The sequence below is a fragment of the Oratosquilla oratoria genome, chromosome 9 (assembly GCF_046742065.1).
Source record: "Oratosquilla oratoria isolate Oo_2021 chromosome 9, ASM4674206v1, whole genome shotgun sequence".
NCBI lineage: Eukaryota > Metazoa > Arthropoda > Malacostraca > Stomatopoda > Squillidae > Oratosquilla > Oratosquilla oratoria.
This window is the reverse complement of record NC_134785.1, coordinates 39,274,774-39,294,009: the sequence shown is the minus strand read 5'-3', so window position 1 is coordinate 39,294,009 and position 19,236 is coordinate 39,274,774. Positions and strand designations below refer to the sequence as shown.

Genomic DNA, 19,236 nt, shown 5'->3' with positions numbered 1-19,236 from the left:
AAGTGTAGTTGGGAAGGCTTATGGGAGGATCTTGATTGAGAGGATTAGGAGAGGAAGAGAGGGAGTACTTGGTGAGGAACAGTGTGGATTTAGGACGGGTAGAGGTTGTGTAGATCAGATCTTTGTGGTAAGACAAATATGTGAGAAAGCTATAGGAAAGGGGAAGGATGTTTTTTGGGCTTTTATGGATCTGGAAAAGGCTCGATAGGGTAGACAGAAAGGCACTGTGGGAGGTTATGCAGATTTATGGGATAGGAGGAAAGCTTCTAGGAGCTGTCAAGAGTTTTTATGAGAGTAGTAGAGCTTGTGTCAGGATTAGAAATGGAGAGAGTGAGTGGTTCGAGGTAAAGGTGGGACTTCGTCAAGGATGTGTTATGTCGCCCTGGCTGTTCAACTTATACATGGATGGGGTAGTGTGAGAGGTAAATGCAAGGGTAGTGGGTCAGGGATTGGAGATGGTTAAAGAAAATGGAGAAAAGTGGGAGGTGAGCCAGCTGTTGTTTGCGGACGACACTGCACTTGTGGCAGAATCGGAGGAGGGATTGAGGAAGTTGGTGACAGAGTTTGGGAGAGTATGTGATAGAAGAAAGGTAAAGATAAATGTGGGTAAAAGTAAGGTGATGAGATGTACAAGGGGTGAAAGTGGCAGTAGACTGGAAGTGAGCATTAAGGGAGAGCGACTGGAGGAAGTGGATAGTTTTAGATACTTGGGTGCAAATGTGGCAGGAAAAGGTGGAGTGAAGGTGGAGGTAGAATGTAGATTGAGAGAAGCGAGTAAATGCCTTGGTGGATTAAAAAGTGTAATGAGGAATAGACATTTGGGAATGGATGCTAAGAGGAGACTGTATGAAGGAGTGATTGTGCCAACAGCACTGTATGGGGCAGAAACATGGAACATAAGAGAGGAAGAGAGAAGGAGTTTGAATGTGTTTGAGATAAGGTGTCTGAGAAGTATGATGGGGGTTACTAGGCTAGATAGAATGAGAAATGAGGAGGTGAGGAGGAGAACAGGGGTGGAAAGGGAGTTGGGAGATAGGGTTGATGAAAGAGTATTAGGATGGTTTGGACACATGGAAAGAATGAGTGAAGAAAGACTAGTAAAAGAAGTATGGAAGGCAGATGTGGAGGGAGTGAACATGAGGGGACGTCCTAGGATGAGGTGGATGGATGGGGTGAAGGGGGCTTTGGGGAAGAGGGGAATGTCTGTTGAGGAAGGCCAGGAGAGGACAGAAGACGGGTGAGTGGAGAATGGTTGTATATGGATGATGTTGTGATGCATGAGGTGGAATGGGCCGGGGGATGGGGGGTGAGGTAGTATGTGTGAGCAAAATTTGACGCAGCCCAAAGGGATTTCTCCCCGTCGTCTCCTTTTATGCATGGGGGGACGGAGAGGGGGGGTCGCCGATTTAATGAAGCGGCCTTGCTGTGGATGTGCTGTGTCTTGCAACACTGCTTCTGACCCAAAGCAGTGGACAAGGTGCAGGGATGACCCGTCATCCAGGAGGTGCTAAGATGAGAGAGAGGGTGGAGGGGTGTGGAGTGTATTCAGGTATGGAATGGGTGGGATGATTTTATGTCTTTTCCTTTTTGGCTACCTCCCTTGTAAGGGGGAAAAAGCCTAGGTATATGTATGTATGTATATATAGGTACTATATTTGCTTTTTTCCAATCTTTTGGAACTTTTCCTTTCAAGGAACTGGGTCATTCCATATGAAACCTACCAATGACTTATAACTCATTGTCACAGATTTTGATGAAATTTGGTGTGCAAGTAGAACTCGGTGAGACAAATTGATTGAGACTAGTCTCACGTTTCTATCTTTTATAGAACCAGAATTATGGTTTCCGACAATTTTGAGAAAAATCGAAATTTTGAAGGTACGGCCTAATTTCAGACATGCATAACTTTGTTAGTTTTTGTCGTAGAACATTCGTTCATATGTCATTGTAAAGCTAATGAGTAGCTCTGCAACTTTTATTCTATTCATTTTTTACCTATGAGGTCAAATAAAAAAGTACCATTTGACCTTGACCTTTGACCTTGAATAACAAAAAACACGCCATCTTCGATTTTTTTCATTTTTTGTACAAATATTCACCATCATCTTAATAACCTTCATGCCAAATTTGATAGTGGGACATACAGGGGATCAGAAGTTACAGGCACTTAAATCACTATAGGTATAAGAAAATTTTGGTATTTTTTGATCTGTATTATTTCAAAAAATTCATATCTCGGTTATTTTTAATCATAAAATGTTCACTAACATACCATTTTAAAGCTGATGATTAGCTCTACATCTTTCATTCTATGCATTTTCTACCTAAAAGGTCAAATAAAAAAGTTGTCTAACCTTACAAAAACTTTTTTTTGTGGGGTACAAAACTTCACTACTTACCTTATTGTATTCAATATCCAGGTATACAAACTGCTTGTGTATAGGATTTGTATATCTAAATTTTTTATCTAATATTAAATAAATAAAATATAATATTTATAAATAAAATATCTAATATTTTGTATATCTAAATTTTTTTTATATCCTTTTTACAGATAAAATATTTACCCACCAACAGAAATAAGTTTAAAAATGCTTGGAAGAAGTTATAAATTCAAGAAAGTGTGTTGTAATCCTATCAACCTTCATGATGATGATCCTAATAAGAAAGGAAATCGGCAAATGTCAGAAGACTTTGTGGCAAAGAACATTGCATTTAACCTTACAGAAGGTTATTATATTTGTGACAAATGCAGGAAAGAAATTACGAAAAGAAGTCGAGAATTACAAACTACTGAAATAGAAAATGAACCAGCAACAGTCCCTGAAACAACAGATAATGAATCATCATCTTCTTCAGATAAAAGGTCGGAAGATGATGTTTTTGTTGACAAAGATACTGACCTGAAAGCACTTAATGAGTCTCTATCAATCATTGGAGAGTCACCAGTAAAAAAACAAAGACTTGAAAAAGGAATTTACTATAAGGAAGAAAAAGCCAAGAAAATCCAAGATAATATTTGCAGTAACTTACAAATTGGTTCAGCACCATCAACATCAAAAGACCATACAACAGCATCTGCCTCTCACGTTACAAATGCAGATGAAGAAATTGTTATTCAGCTAAAAGAAAAATTTAATACAACAGAAAAACGTTCAGAAAAACTCCAGATTTTGACTGTTCTTCCAAAAAGCTGGAGCAGATCAAAAATCCAGGAAGAGTTCAAGGTGACCCAATATATGGCTAGACAAGCAAAAAACTTAGTAAAAGAAAAAGGTTTCATGGCTCTCCCAAACAAAAGATTACCAACTTTCTCAAAAGAAACTGAAAACATTATCTTACATTTCTACAAATCTGAGGAAATAAGTAGGATTATGCCAGGAAAGAAAGATTATAAATCTGTCAGGAAAGGAGGATTTAAGGTACAAGAACAGAAACATCTAATTCTTTGTAACCTCAGGGAAGCATACAAATTATTGAAAACAAAACATCCTTCCTTAAAGGTAGGGTTTTCAAAATTTGCAGAACTTAGGCCAAAGGAATGCATATTGGCAGGCGGAGCTGGAACACATAGTGTATGTGTATGCACCATCCACCAGAATATTAAGCTGATGATAGTAGGATCCGGGCTTTCTTGTTGTACAGAAGGTGAAGAGATTCATTTGAGTGATTACACTAGTTGCTTAGCTGCTACTACTTGCAATGAAAAGTCAATTGACTGTTTTTTTCATCAGTGTTCTGATTGCAACTCTCTCTCGAATAATTTTGCTGAATATTTAGAGACAATTTTTGAAAAACACATGATTGATGACATTTCATATAAAAGGTGGATTTCTACAGATCGAACAACATTAGAAACCATCAGTAAATCTGTAAATGAGTTTATTGAAGAATTTTGTTCTAATCTTAAATTATTGAAACGGCATGATTATATTGCAAAGCATCAATCGCAATTTTGCGCTGAGAAAAAGAGAACATTAGGTGATGGAGAAATGTTGATTTTGGCAGATTTTGCTGAAAATTACTCATTCATTTTACAAGATGCAGCTCAGGGGTTTCATTGGAATAATGCACAAGCTACATTACACCCCTTTGTATGCTATTATAAAGATGAGGAAGAGCTTAAACATCTAAATGCTGTAATTATTTCTGATTGTTTACACCACGACACCATTGCAGTACATTTATTTCTGTTGGTGGGTAAATATTTTATCTGTAAAAAGGATATAAAAAAAATTTAGATATACAAAATATTAGATATTTTATTTATAAATATTATATTTTATTTATTTAATATTAGATAAAAAATTTAGATATACAAATCCTATACACAAGCAGTTTGTATACCTGGATATTGAATACAATAAGGTAAGTAGTGAAGTTTTGTACCCCACAAAAAAAAGTTTTTGTAAGGTTAGACAACTTTTTTATTTGACCTTTTAGGTAGAAAATGCATAGAATAAAAGATGTAGAGCTAATCATCAGCTTTAAAATGGTATATTAGTGAACGTTTTGTGATGAAAAATAACCGAGATATGAATTTTTTGAAATAATACAGATCAAAAAATACCAAAATTTTCTTATACCTATAGTTATTTAAGTGCCTGTAACTTCTGATCCCATGAATGTCCCACTATGAAATTTGGCATGAAGGTTATTAAGATGATGGTGAATATTTGTACAAAAAATGAAAAAAATCGAAGATGGCGTGTTTTTTGTTATTCAAGGTCAAAGGTCAAGGTCAAATGGAACTTTTTTATTTGACCTCATAGGTAAAATATGAATAGAATAAAAGTTGCAGAGCTACTCATTAGCTTTACAATGACATATGAACGAATGTTCTACGACAAAAACTAACAAAGTTATGCATGTCTGAAATTAGGCCTTTCCTTCAAAATTTCGATTTTTCTCAAAATTGTCGGAAACCATAATTCTGGTTCTATAAAAGATAGAAACGTGAGACTAGTCTCAATCAATTTGTCTCACCGAGTTCTACATGCATACCGAATTTCATAAAAATCGGTGACGGTGAGGTTCAAATTTGCAAAAAAATTGGTAGGTTTCATATGGATTTACCCAACTGTTTATTATGCTATGTATTTTGTCTGCCAGTTCATTCCTGCATTCTTTCAAAATCCAGTTTGCTATTTCATCTGGTCCATGTGATTTTCTGACATCAAGATTACTCAAGTGTTTCATTATTTCATTCTTTGTTACTTCCATTTCTTTCATAGGAGGGACTTTCTCTTTCCATTCAATCTCTTCAGGTTGTATGTTCTCCCTTGTAAACACTGATTTAAAATGTTTGTTCATAATTTCCACCATTTCTATTTCCTCTGTGTATTCAACTCCTCCTTTTCTTAATTTCTCCAAATCTTGTTTGTTTTTCAGTTTGTTGTTTACAAATCTGTAAAATAGTTTTGGTTGATCTATACATTTTTCTATGACATCTTTTTCATATTTTCTCTTCTCTCTGCACGCTTGTACATATTCATTTCTATAACAAGTATATATTTTCCATTTTTCAGGTCTTTTGTGTTTCTTCTATTTGGTCCAAGCTTTGTCTCTTTTGTCTTTTAACTCCCTACAATTTTTGTTGTACCAGCACTTTACATATTCTTTTTCTTGTTTTTGTCTTGGGACATACTCCACTCTTTTTTTTTTTTTTTGTCAAAATATTCCATTTCTCTTCCACTGTTGTTTCTTCTTTGTATATTCCTTCCCAGTTTTCTTTTTGAAAGAATTCTCTTATTTTATCAAAGTTTGTTTTTTCATACATCATTCTCCCTTTTCTATATTGTTCATTTCTTTTCATGTATTTTTCCTCATTTAGTTCCACTTCAATCAATATGTGGTTACTTTTACTTATTGGTGTTTTATATTCAATCTTTTCCTCTATTCTAGGTTCAGATGTGATTATTAAGTCTAGTCTCGATGGTTCTTCATTTCTATACCTAGTGTTCTCCTGTATCCACTGTGTCATTGTATGTTCAATAATCATCTCGAGTAGAACATTTCCCCATGAGCCGTCTCCACCCTTTACTGTCATCTCTTCCCAGCAGACTTCTTTGCAATTAAAGTTGCCCATCATAACTATTCTTCCTCCATCTTCCATTATCTTATTTAATGTTATCCTTGTGTCCTCTAACATACTTTTATGTTCACTCTCATCCCACGAGGCTGTTTTTGGAGGCACATCATTTATCACAAACTTTCTGCTCTTCTTATCTCTGTCTTCCACTTCAATCATAATCATCTCTACTGTATTCTTTCTATATGTGACACACCTCACGTTTACATCCTTCTTAGTCAGAAACATAACTCCACCCCCTTGTTTTGTCTCTCTGTTTCTAATCCAATAATTATATGCATCATGTCCTTTACTGTTGGGTGGTAGTGGACCTTTTAATTTTGTTTCTACAATTCCCATTATGTCCGTTTCTTTTTCCTTCAGCTAATCATTCAGCTCATTCAATCCTGTTATTAATCCATCTATATTTGTGTAAGACACACTTAGTTTTCTGCCACCTCCATTGTATTTTCTGTTTCCCTTTTGTTTTTCTCTAGTATGTTGTATTTCCTTACTTCCATATTCACTACTCTCCAATAGAACTTCTCTTTTTCTGACTCTGTTCTCATCTCGTTTTTTTCCTTAGCTTCATGTCTTTTCATTTTTTCCTCCTCTCTTTCCTCTTTATTCATTTCTCTTTTTATCCATACCTTTTTATATTGTTCACTTGCTGCTAGTTTCCCTGTTTTTGTTAAGATATTCTCTGCCGTCATTTGTGACCTGAATTTAATCTTAATTGGTCTGGTCTTATCTGTACTATACTTTCTGAGTCTATACATCGCTTCAATTTGTTTCATGATTTCAGGTTCATCTTCCTGAACTAATTCTAGTAAACTGCTTACTTTTTCTTTTTCCTCATTGATCCTTGAAGTTCTATCTAGGTTATGTTTCTCTTCCATTCCTAATATAATTATACATTTCTCTTTATCTGCTAAGTCTCTTACTATATTCTCCTTCTGTCTCATCTCTTTGATAACTGAGTCTTCAGTTTGTTCTTTCATTTGTTGTTTAATTATGTCAGTAAATGCAACTTTACTGTTTTCCTGGATTATTTCCAACCCTGTGCTTCCTTTGCTATGGCCTCTTTGTTGTCTTTATTATTCCTCTTTAATTCTTCATTCTCCTGTTTTACTTCTTTTAATTGTCTTTTTAATTCTTCTATTTCATATGCAAAGGGGGACGGAGAGGGGCGGTCGCTGATTAAATGAAGCGGCCTTGCTGTGGATGTACTGTGTCTTGCGACACTGCTTCTGACCAAGGTCGGTGGGCAGGGTGCAGGGATGACCCGTCATCCAGGAGGTGCTCAGATGAGAGGGAGGGTGGGAGGGGTGTGGAGTGTATTTAGGGATGAAATGGGTGGGAGTGTTTTTATGCCTTTCCCTTTCTGGCTACCTCCCTTGGAAGGGGGAAAAAGCCTTGGTATATGTATGTATGTATTTCATTAGTTAAATTTTTGTTCGCCTTCTCTAGTTCTTCCAATTTTTCAACTCTCTGCGCAATTTTGGCTACGTAACCGAACCTGTTTTCCCAATGTTCGGTCATCTTATCAAGTTTCTCCTCTAGTCTTGCCAATCGGGGGAGGTTGGTATCCCCCCCACCCTCTTTAAATCCCTGGAAACTACTATCATCACCTTCCACTGTGCTGCTCTTATCTATACTTCTAATCTTTACATTTTTGTTGATCCCGTCATCACCAAAATAATTATTGTCGGTCCGCCTCTTGTTTACTAGACGCCTGGCCTCCTGGATCATGTCCCTCTCTTCCTCATTTCCTTCCATTTCCCTCAATAATGCCTTCCCTTCTCCTTCCCTATCACTCCCCCACTACACCACGAGCACTCCCCTTCCCTATAAATACAATAAGGCACTTCCTGGACATTGAGATCCATGTAGATTTTCCTTTTTCTTCGGTACACTAATTCTCGCCGTCCATTCGACGAAAGTGTAATTACCTAGTTGTATTTTACGGGAAGGGGAGCTATGCTCGTGGGGTCCCGTCTTCATATCTCATTTTATCTAAACTATTTTTAAATTCATGTATTGTTTTTGCACACACCACTTTCTCATCTAACTTGTTCCAACTGTCTATTACTCTCTGAGGAAAGCTGTTCTTTTTCAAATCTCTTCTATAGCTGTCTTTTTTTATTTTCTTTCCGTGTCCTCTTGTATTTCTGTCATCCCATTTTATCAGATTCTCTCTATCAGTAATTTCTATGCCTTTCATGATTCTGTAAATAGCTATCAAATCTCCTCTCTCTCTTCTTTGCTCTAGTGTCTGTAGTTTAAGTTTTTGTAGTCTCTCTTCATATGATAGTTTTGAGAGTGTTGGTGCCAATTTTGTAATTGCTCTTTGTATTCTTTCAAGTTTTTTTATACATTTTTTTGTACTTGGTGACCATATCGTTGCTGCATATTCCAATCTTGGTCTTATCAGGGTGATTAGGATTTTCCTCACCATTTCTTCATCCAGGTATGTAGATGCCACTTTGATTGTTCTTATTAAATTATAAGTTTCTCCAAAAATCTTATTTATATGTTTCTCAGGTGACATATTATTCATAACAATGACTCCCAGGTCCTTCTCATTTTCTACTTTTTTTATTCCCTCTTCTCCCAAATTATGTGATCCTGTTATTCTGTTTTTGCTTTTTCCAAATTCCATTATACTACACTTTTTTGTATTGAACTCCATCTCCCACTTCCTACTCCATTCTTGTACTTTATTTAGATCTCTCTGTAGTGATTCACAATCTTCTTCAGTTTTCACTCTTTTCAGTAGTTTTGCATCATCTGCAAAGAAGCTCATATAGCTTTCAATTCCTTCATCCATATCATTAATATATATAGCAAACATTATTGGGGCCAGAACTGTTCCCTGCGGGACACCGCTTATTACTTCATTCCATTTTGAGTGCTGGTCTCTTATCACTACTCTCATTTTTCTTTCTTGCAAAAAGTCTTCCATCCAATTTAGCAATTTACCTTGTACAGTATTCCTCCTTCATATTCTAATTTCTTAAGCAACTTCTTATGTGGTACTTTGTCAAAAGCTTTTTTTAGGTCTAGAAATGCACAATCAGCCCATCCATCTCTTTCTTGTATTATATCTATTAGCCTTGAATAGAAACATATTAAATTGGTGACGCATGATCGTCCTTGTCTGAATCCAAATTGCCTTGGATTTAGTACGTTGTTTTTTTCCAAGTATTTTACCCATCTACTTTTGATAATTCTTTCACAAATTTTTGCTATTGTACTTGTTAGAGAGACTGGTCTATAGTTGGTAGGTTCTTCTTTATCTTCTTTATATATAGGTACTATATTTGCTTTTTTCCAATCTTCTGCTTATTATGCTATGTATTTTGTCTGCCAGTTCATTCCTGCATTCTTTCAGAATCCAGTTTGCTATTTCATCTGGCCCATGCGATTTTCTGACATCAAAATTACCCAAGTGTGTCAATATTTAATTCTTTGTTACTTCTATTTCTTCCATAGGGGGGACTTTTTCTTTCCACTCAACCTCTTCAGGTTGTATATTTTCCCTTGTAAACACTGATTTAAAATGTTTGTTCATAATTTCTGCCATTTCCATTTCCTCAGTGTATTCAACTCCTCCTTGTCTTAATTTCTCCAAGTCTTGTTTGTTTTTCAGTTTATTGTTTACAAATCTGTAGAATAGTTTTGGTTGATCTTTACACTTTTCTATAACATCTTTTTCATATTTTCTCTTTTCCTCTCTGCACTTTTGTACATATTCATTTCTATAACCAATATATATTTTCTATTTTTCAGGTCTTCTGTCTTTTTTCCATCTGGTCCAGGCTTTGTCTCTTTTGTCTTTTAACTCCCTACAACTTTTGTTGTACCAGCATTTTACATATTCTTTTTCTTGTTTTTGTCTTGGGACATACTTTTCCACTCCTTTTTTGTAAATTTTTGTCAAAATATTCCATTTCTCTTCCACTGATGTTTCTTCTTTGTATATTTCTTCCCAGTTTTCTTGTTGGAAGAATTCTCTTATTTTATCAAAGTTTGTTTTTTCATACATCATTCTTCCTTTTCTATATTGTTCATTTCTTTTCATATATTTTTCTTCATTAAATTCCAGTTCAATCAATATGTGGTCACTTTTACCTATTGGTGTTTTATATTCAATTTTGTCCACTATTCTAGGTTCAGATGTAATTATTAAGTCTAGCCTCGATGGTTCTTCTTCATTTCTATACCTAGTGTTCTCTTGTATCCATTGTGTCATTGAATGGTCAGTAATCATCTCAAGTAGAGCATTTCCCCATGAGTCATCACCACTCTTTACTGTCATTAATTCCCAGCAGATTTCTTTGCAATTAAAGTCGCCCATCATAACTATTCTTCCTCCGTCTTCCATTATTTTAGTTAATGCTATCTTTGTGTCCTCTAACATACTTTTATGTTCACTCTCCTCCCATGAGGCTGTTTTCGGAGGCATATAATTGATCACAAATTTTCTGCTCTTCTTATCTCGGTCTTCCACTTCTATCATAATCATCTCTACTGTATTCTTTCCATATATGACACCTTTCACGTTTATATCCTTCTTAGTCAGGAACATAACTCCACCCCTCTCTGTTTCTAATCCAATAATTGTATGCATCATGTCCTACACTGTTGGGTGGTAGTGGGCCTTTTAATTTTGTTTCTACAATTCCCATTATGTCTGGTTCTTTTTCTTTCAAATAATCATTCAGTTCATTCAATCCTGTTATTAATCCATCTATATTTGTGTAAGACGCTCTTAGTTTTCTGCCACTTCCATTGTGTTCTCTGTTTCCCTTATGTTTTTCTTTTGTATGTCGAACTGCTTTATTTTCATGTTCACTACTCTCCAATAGAATCTCTCTTTCTCTGACTCCGTTCTTTCCTCGTTTTTTGCCTTAGCTTCAAGTCTTTTCTGCTTTTCTGCCTCTCTTTCCTCCTTATTCATTTCTCTTTTTATCCATACCTTTTTATATTGATCAATTGTTGCTAGTTTCCCTGTTTTGGATAGAATTTTCTCTGCCATTGTTTGTGACCTGAATTTAATCTTAATTGGTCTGGTCTTATCTGTACTATATTTTCCGAGTCTGAATTTTTCCTCAATTTCCTTTATAATTTCTGGTTCATCTTCCTGGACTAATTTTAATAAACTGCTTACTCTTTCATTTTCCTCCTTGATTCTTGCGGTTCTATCTGGGTTATGTTTCTCTTCCATTCCTAATATAATTATACATTTCTTTTTGTCAGCTAATTCTCTTACTATATTCTCCTTCTGTCTCATCACTTTAATAACTGAGTCTTCATTATGTTCTTTCAATTGCTGTTTGACTATGTCAGTGAATGAAACCTTATTCCCTTCTTGGGTTGTTCTCCAATTTTTAGCTTCTTTAGCTATTGTCTCTCTGTTTTCATTACTATTCTTCTTCAATTTCTCATTCTCCTCCTTTACATTTCTTAACTGTCTTTTTAGGTCCTCTATTTCATCAGTTAAGTTTCTGTTTGCCTTCTCTAGTTGTTCCAACCTTTCAATTCTCTGGAAAATGGAGTCAACATTACCTAACCTACGTTCCAAGTCCTCGATCACCTTATCAACTCTCTCCTCTAGTCTTATCAGTCGGGGGGGGGGGGGTTGTGTCCCCCCCACCCTCTTTAAATCCCTGGAACATATTCTCGTCACTTTCTACTGTATTGCTCCTCTCTATACTTCTAATCTTTACATTTTTATTAGACATTTCATCATCGCTCAGTCTTTTGTTTACCTTTCGCTTGTCTGGCTGGGCCAAGTCTACTCCCTCCTCATTTCCTTCCATTTCCCTCAGTAATCCCTCCCCTTTTCCTCTTTCCCTACTTTCCCACTACTCCACGAGCAATTTCCCCCCCCCACCCTGTAAAAACACTAGGCACTTCTCTTTGCGTTGGGATCCACAGACTTCAGTTTTCTTCAGAGCGTCATCCAAGCCGTCCATTCGCTGAAGTGTGTGTATTTACCTAGTTGTATTTACCTAGTTGTATTTTACGGGAAGGGGAGCTATGCTCGTGGGGTCCCGTCTTCATATCTCATTTTATCTAAACTATTTTTAAATTCATGTATTGTTTTTGCACACACCACTTTCTCATCTAACTTGTTCCAACTGTCTATTGCTCTGTGAGGAAAGCTGTTCTTTTTAAAATCTCTTCTATAGCTGTCTTTTTTTATTTTCTTTCCGTGTCCTCTTGTATTTCTGTCATCCCATTTTATCAGGTTCTCTCTATCAGTAATTTCTATGCCTTTCATGATTCTGTAAATAGCTATCAAATCTCCTCTCTCTCTTCTTTGCTCTAGTGTCTGTAGTTTAAGTTTTTGTAGTCTCTCTTCATATGATAGTTTTGAGAGTGTTGGTGCCAGTTTTGTAATTGCTCTTTGTATTCTTTCAAGTTTTTTTATACATTTTTTTGTACTTGGTGACCATATCGTTGCTGCATATTCCAATCTTGGTCTTATCAGGGTGATTAGGATTTTCCTCACCATTTCTTCATCCAGGTATGTAAATGCCACTTTGATTGTTCTTATTAAATTATAAGTTTCTCCAAAAATCTTATTTATATGTTTCTCAGGTGACATACTATTCATAACAATGACTCCCAGGTCCTTCTCATTTTCTACTTTTTTTATTCCTTCTTCTCCCAAATTATATGATCCTGCTATTCTGTTTTTGCTTTTTCCAAATTCCATTATACTACACTTTTTTGTATTGAACTCCATCTCCCACTTCCTACTCCATTCTTGTACTTTATTTAGATCCCTCTGTAGTGATTCACAATCTTCTTCAGTTTTCACTCTTTTCAGTAGTTTTGCATCATCTGCAAAGAAGCTCATATAGCTTTCAATTCCTTCATCCATATCATTAATATATATAGCAAACATTATTGGGGCCAGAACTGTTCCCTGCGGGACACCGCTTATTACTTCATTCCATTTTGAGTGCTGATCTCTTATCACTACTCTCATTTTTCTTTCTTGCAAAAAGTCTTCCATCCAATTTAGCAATTTACCTTGTATCCCTCCTTCATATTCTAATTTCTTAAGCAACTTCTTATGTGGTACTTTGTCAAAAGCTTTTTTTAGGTCTAGAAATGCACAATCAGCCCATCCATCTCTTTCTTGTATTATATCTATTAGCCTTGAATAGAAACATATTAAATTGGTGACGCATGACCGTCCTTGTCTGAATCCAAATTGCCTTGGATTTAGTACGTTGTTTTTTTCCAAGTATTTTACCCATCTACTTTTGATAATTCTTTCACAAATTTTTGCTATTGTACTTGTTAGAGAGACTGGTCTATAATTGGTAGGTTCTTCTTTATTTCCTCCTTTATATATAGGTACTATATTTGCTTTTTTCCAATCTTCTGGAACTTTTCCTTCTTTTAAGGAACTGCTTATTATGCTATGTATTTTGTCTGCCAGTTCATTCCTGCATTCTTTCAGAATCCAGTTTGCTATTTCATCTGGCCCATGCGATTTTCTGACATCAAAATTACCCAAGTGTGTCAATATTTCATTCTTTGTTACTTCTATTTCTTCCATAGGGGGGACTTTTTCTTTCCACTCAATCTCTTCAGGTTGTATATTTTCCCTTGTAAACACTGATTTAAAATGTTTGTTCATAATTTCTGCCATTTCCATTTCCTCAGTGTATTCAACTCCTCCTTGTCTCAATTTCTCCAAGTCTTGTTTGTTTTTCAGTTTATTGTTTACAAATCTGTAGAATAGTTTTGGTTGATCTTTACACTTTTCTATAACATCTTTTTCATATTTTCTTTTTTTCTCTCTGCACTTTTGTACATATTCATTTCTATAACCAGTATATATTTTCCATTTTTCAGGTCTTCTGTCTTTTTTCCATCTGGTCCAGGCTTTGTCTCTTTTGTCTTTTAACTCCCTACAACTTTTGTTGTACCAGCATTTTACATATTCTTTTTCTTGTTTTTGTCTTGGGACATACTTTTCCACTCCTTTTTTGTAAATTTTTGTCAAAATATTCCATTTCTCTTCCACTGATGTTTCTTCTTTGTATATTTCTTCCCAGTTTTCTTGTTGGAAGAATTCTCTTATTTGATCAAAGTTTGTTTTTTCATACATCATTCTTCCTTTTCTATATTGTTCATTTCTTTTCATATATTTTTCTTCATTAAGTTCCAGTTCAATCAATATGTGGTCACTTTTACCTATTGGTGTTTTATATTCAATCTTGTCCACTATTCTAGGTTCAGATGTAATTATTAAGTCTAGCCTCGATGGTTCTTCTTCATTTCTATACCTAGTGTTCTCTTGTATCCATTGTGTCATTGAATGGTCAGTAATCATCTCAAGTAGAGTATTTCCCCATGAGTCATCACCACTCTTTACTGTCATTTCTTCCCAGCAGATTTCTTTGCAATTAAAGTCGCCCATCATAACTACTCTTCCTCCGTCTTCCATTATTTTAGTTAATGCTATCTTTGTGTCCTCTAACATACTTTTATATTCACTCTCCTCCCATGAGGCTGTTTTCGGAGGCACATAATTGATCACAAATTTTCTGCTCTTCTTATCTCTGTCTTCCACTTCTATCATAATCATCTCTACTGTATTCTTTCCATATATGACACCTTTCACGTTTATATCCTTCTTAGTCAGGAACATAACTCCACCCCCTTGCTTTTTCTCTCTGTTTCTAATCCAATAATTGTATGCATCATGTCCTACACTGTTGGGTGGTAGTGGGCCTTTTAATTTTGTTTCTACAATTCCCATTATGTCCGGTTCTTTTTCTTTCAAATAATCATTCAGCTCATTCAATCCTGTTATTAATCCATCTATATTTGTGTAAGACACTCTTAGTTTTCTGCCACTTCCATTGTGTTCTCTGTTTCCCTTATGTTTTTCTTTTGTATGTCGAACTTCCTTAGTTTCATGATCACTACTCTCCAATAGAATCTCTCTTTCTCTGACTCCGTTCTGTTCTCGTTTTTTGTCTTAGCTTCCAGTCTTTTCTGCTTTTCTTCCTCTCTTTCCTCTTTATTCATTTCTCTTTTTATCCATATCTTTTTGTGTTGTTCACTTGTTGCTAGTTTCCCTGTTTTGGATAAGATATTCTCTGCCGTTGTTTGTGACTTGAATTTAATCTTAATTGGTCTGGTCTTGTCTGTGCTATACTTTCCGAGTCTAAATTTCTCTTCGATTTGTTTCATAATTCCTGGTTCATCTTCCTGAACTGATTCTAGTAATTGGCTTACTTTTTCATTTTCCTCTTTGATTCTTGTGGTTCTATCTGTGTTGTGTTTCTCTTCCATTCCTAATATAATTATACATTTCTTCTTGTCTGCTAAATCCCTTACTATATTCTCCTTTTGTCTCATCACTTTAATAACTGAGTCTTCAGTATGTTGTTGTTGTTGTCGTTCCCTAGACTGTCTGTCCGAGCAGTCCCGTCTCCCCAAGGAAGGCCACAGCCGAGACTGGGTTTTCCCACAAATCCTTTATAGAGTGTATGTTGTGTTGTTTGCGTGCATGATTGTGTATAATGCAGTCTTCCATTATGTGTTGTATGGTATGGGGTGAAGTGTTACATCCTGGGCAGCTGTTCACAACACGGTCGTCCAGCCTCCTCTGGTAGCTTAGAAGTGCTGGGTGGTGACCGCATCGCAGTCTGGCCAAGTGGACTCTGTCCTTACGTGGGAGAGAGGATTCAGAAGGGTGGATATCAGGGGGTCTGGCATGCAGCAGTGTGTTGTCTTTCAGTGTGTTAATGGAGCGGTGAGTGATATGATTATGAATATGTTTCCGGAGGCTGGTATTTGGTGGTTGTGGAGGAAGAGAAGAGAGTATCTTTGTGTAATAAAGGTCTTTGGGTGTAGTTTTAATGTTTCTTGGTGTGTGTGGGTGTTCTGCTATGTAGTGTAACGGGTGTGATGTGTTTGTGGTGGCTGCAGCAAGTGTTTGTGTGCCTCTCATGTCGAGGTGTTCCTTGACTTTGAGGACTTTTGTTTCATGGTGTAAATGGTCTGTAGGTGATGTATTTGTGCAGCCTGTAATTGTTTTTAGGGCTTTGTTTTGTATGATTTGAAGGGTGTTGTGGTGTGTCTCACTGAGATTAGGAGCCCATGCAGGACTCGCATAATTCATCACTGAGCGTATACATTGTTTGTATATTGTTATATTAGTTTCTTTGTTTTGTCCAAATGTTGTTCCAGTGATTGACTTAAGTGCGTTAAGTCTAGGTGTGCATTTGTTTTTTATGTTTGTGAGGTGTTGTTTGAAAGACATGGATGTATCGTATGTTACACCAAGAATTTTCGGTGTGTTTGTGTGTGGTATTAGAGTGTTGTTGATGTAGAGATGAGGTATGTATTTGTGTTCTTTTGTCCAGTTGGTGAGAAGTGTTGCTGTAGATTTGGTTGGAGCTATTTTGAGTCTGTTTGTGATGAACCATGTGTTGAGTGTGTCAAGGTAAGGCTGGATTATTTCTGCAGCTTTGTCTGTGTTACGATGTGTGCATGTGATTGTTATGTCGTCTGCGTAAGAAGAGATTTGTATTTCTGAGGTGTCTGGCGTGGGTAAGTCATGCATGTATAGATTAAATAATGTGGGGGATAGAACTGAGCCCTGCGGTACTCCGTTCTTAATGTTTCTGATGTGCGATGATTGGCCATTATATGACACATGAGCATTCCTGCCTGCCAGATAATTGGCCAGCCATCTTTTGGTGTTATTGTGCATGTCTGTGTTATATATTTTATTTGTTAGGTTGTGGCGGGGGATAGCATCAAAAGCTTTACTAATGTCCAATGTTATAAGAAGTGTTCTGTGGTGGGGCCTATCTGAATTGATGCCATCAAAAATTCTTTGTGTGAGGTTTGTCAGAAGAGTGTTTGTGGAGTGTAGTGGCCTAAAACCGTGTTGTGAGTCAGCAAGGGGAATATATGGTGTGACAAGTTTAAGTATTAGGCGTTCAATGACTTTAGAGGGGGTGCAGAGAAGTGTGATTGGGCGGTGCGATGATGGGATTGTTGGGTCTTTGTTCGGTTTTGGGATGGTGATTATTTTACCATGCTTCCAGATGTCGGGTATAGTGTTGTGTGAATAGCTGTAGTTTGCAATGTTTGTGAGTGCGTGTATACCTTGTGGTCCAATGTGTTTTAGGTGTATGTTGCTTATGTTATCAGGGCCACAGGCAGATGAGTGCTTGAGACTATGCATTATGAGTTTTGTCTGACTGTCTATGAAGGGTGTATAGTCTGAGTCTGTGGGGAAGTCTTTCTTACGTCGAATGGTGCGTCGGTCGTCAGGGTGAGATGTAAGATGGCTCGTCTGTGCAAAATGACGTATGAGTGCGTTTGCTTGTTGTCTGTTTGAGGGTAGATTATCTGTTGTTGTGATTATTGCTGCGTGAGAGCGTGTAGTGTTAGTGTTGGATAGTGTGATGCTGTTGAGTGTTTTGTACAATTTGCTGGTGTTTGTTTTGTGATCAAGTGTATTGATAAAGTTTTGCCAATTTTGTGTTTTTTGTTCATGTATTTTATTGGCAATCACAGTGTTTAGTGTTTGTATTTGGTCTGCTATGTTTTGAGGGATAGGTGTGGGGGTATCGTGTTTAAGTGTGTCACGTTGTCTGATGAGGCCTTGGATTTCTGGTGTGAAGTTGGGGTTGTGTGATTTTCTGTTGCCTCTAGGGATGTATCTCTTGTCTGCGTTTTGTATGATTGTATTAAAAGCGTGCACAGCATTGTTTATGTTTGTGATTGGTGTACTGTTAAGTGTTTCAAAATGTTGTTCTGTCTCTTCATTAAAGGCTTCCCAGTTAGCTCTCTTGTAATTGGTGTAAGTGTGTCTGTGGCCAGCTGGGGTGCATCTTGTTTTGGTGGTGATGATGATTGGAAGGTGGTCAGAACCAAGGGCTCCGACCACTCTCCATGATGTTGTTGGGGTTAGGCAGGGGGAGCAAAAGGTGATATCAGGAGAGGAGGGAGTGTAGAGGGCTTGGTATGGGATATGTGTATGATTATGCGTGTTGTTCATGATAGTCAATGAGTCGAGTTGAGTCTGTATATCAAGCCCTCTGTCTGTGTCGGGGTTGTCGACAAACCAGGCAGACGACTTGGCGTTGAAGTCACCACCCATGATCAGGTTGGGGATTGAGGTTAGTTGGCTGAGCTGAGGTCTGAAGGTGTTTGGAACTGTGGGGGATGATTGGGGGGGAATGTACATGTTAACTATTGTTAGTGTTGAATTGTTGCCTGTGCGGATACGAATGGATTGGGTTTCTGTTGTGTTATCTGTGGTAGGGAGGAGAATTTTGGTTGTGGCACTTGTGTCCACAAAACAGATGGAATGGTGGATCAGGGTGACGAGTCCACCGCCATTGCCGTCAGTCCGGTCTTGTCTGATGGTGGTGTAATTATGAAATGATGGTGTTTTGTGTGAGTGTCTTAATTTTGTTTCTTGTAGAATTGCAATGTGTATGTTGTGTTGTTTAAGAAAGTGTTCAAGTTCATGTTTTTTAGTGTTAATACCGTCAATGTTGTGTTGTAATATGTTGATGTTGTGTGTTTTGTATGTGTTGTATGTTGCCGTTTGGGGTTGAGGTTGGGGTGGTAGTGGGGAAGGTGTAGGATCTGGGTCAGAGAGGGGGAAAGGAGAGATCGGGGACAAAGGAAGGGGAGTACTAATCGGGGGTAAGGGCAAGGGGAAATTGGGAGTGGGTAAGGGTGTTGGCTGTGGTTGGGGAGGTGGGATTGGGGTTACTGGAGGGCAGGTAGAACATGTCCAAGTGTTTGTGTATTGGTTTGTGTCAGCAAGTGTTGTACAAGTGAGGTGGGCCCAGTTTTTGCACATATTGCACTGAACTGAGCCCTTTGTCTGTTTGCTCGAAGTAATGGGTTTAGAGCATGTTGGGCATGTGTATTTTGTGGTGGGCCCAGGATTGCTCTCTACATCTCCGGCTAAAAGTAGAAGAAGAGGGGTGATCGCCGGAAAATGACCCCTCAGTGCAGAAAAAACGTAACATTGTGTGTTGGAAAAAAAGGATTGTGGTACTCCCCCAGGTAGGCGTAGCTCCTCCTTGGGGATCGGTGCCATCTGCGTAGAGCTGATGGCCAGGGGTAAATGCTGCTGTTTGGCCCCCAACTCT

General features: G+C 37.2%; 1 protein-coding gene across 13 annotated transcripts in view; it reads left to right on the top strand.

Annotated features, from left to right (window-relative positions):
• The window catches only part of LOC143028316 (endoribonuclease Dicer-like), a 111,863-nt gene that overhangs the window by 13,084 nt on the left and 79,543 nt on the right, over positions 1-19,236 (top strand). For 3 of the 13 annotated variants that reach the window (XM_076190234.1, XM_076190237.1, XM_076190230.1), the window contains one exon: positions 7,246-7,329. The exons of the other annotated variants lie outside the window; for them this stretch is intronic. The gene's annotated coding sequence lies outside the window, so the exon portion shown is untranslated. The remainder of the gene's footprint in view (positions 1-7,245; positions 7,330-19,236) is intronic. 13 annotated transcript variants of the gene reach the window in all.